This window comes from Sinocyclocheilus anshuiensis, unplaced genomic scaffold (genome assembly GCF_001515605.1).
Source record: "Sinocyclocheilus anshuiensis isolate Anshui unplaced genomic scaffold, SAMN03320099.WGS_v1.1 scaffold78, whole genome shotgun sequence".
In the NCBI taxonomy this organism is placed as follows: domain Eukaryota; kingdom Metazoa; phylum Chordata; class Actinopteri; order Cypriniformes; family Cyprinidae; genus Sinocyclocheilus; species Sinocyclocheilus anshuiensis.
The window spans coordinates 2,225,405-2,226,175 of NW_015544250.1; the positions used below are offsets into that span (position 1 = coordinate 2,225,405).

At 47.7% G+C, this 771-nt stretch overlaps 1 protein-coding gene across 1 annotated transcript in view; it reads left to right on the top strand.

Moving 5' to 3' along the window:
* LOC107697916 (homeodomain-interacting protein kinase 1-like) overlaps window positions 1-771 on the top strand; it is a 26,148-nt gene that overhangs the window by 22,232 nt on the left and 3,145 nt on the right. The window lies entirely within an intron of this gene.

Consider the following 771-nt stretch of genomic DNA (forward strand, 5'->3'; position numbering starts at 1 on the left):
TTGCTACAGAAGGCCTTTGTTCACCCCCCGGAGCCGTGTGAGACACTTTTTTTTTTATGGATGGGTGCATTTTATTTAACCCTCTAAGCGCCAAAGTCGCAAAATTGCGACAAGACCGTCATGCTTAATAAAATAGACTGTAGTTCCTAATATGGTGTAATATCTCATTTGTATTCCCTACCACTAGATGGCAGACATGTAGTACTTCGATTCTAGACAAAAATTACGTCACGTTCCTGTTCAAAGTGTTCGAGGAAATAGCAGAGCAAGTGAGCTATCGTGTCATTGATGCGGAAGCAGTTCAGTTCATAGCGTTCGAGTAAATTGTGAGATTTGTGAGAGAAAATCGCCAAATGGCTAATAAAAAGTTGTACCGTGAGGATGTGTTGCAAATGTTATTCGCCGATTCTGACTCTGAAGGGGAATATTTACCTTTTGGAAATGACGATCGGTCGTCTAATGATCGCGCTTCTCCTGGTACATCTTTGCAGCGCAATGATGCTGCCGTGCAAGGCGAGAGTGTTCACAAAGCACAAACAAGTGATAATTTCGACCCTTTGCCCAACGGGGATGGGGGTGGCAGGGGTGGACGTGGTCGTAGTGTCCATAGGAGAGCTGTTGCTAGAGGTAGAGGCAGCAGGGGTAGGAGAAATAGGGCTGGAAGTAACACTAGCTCTTTGGATCCAGTCAGAGCGGCTCTGGATCCAGTGCCCCAAAGAGGTGGGAGTGGCCGCGGTACACGTGGCCGTGCTGTGCGTGGGAGAGCCGGGA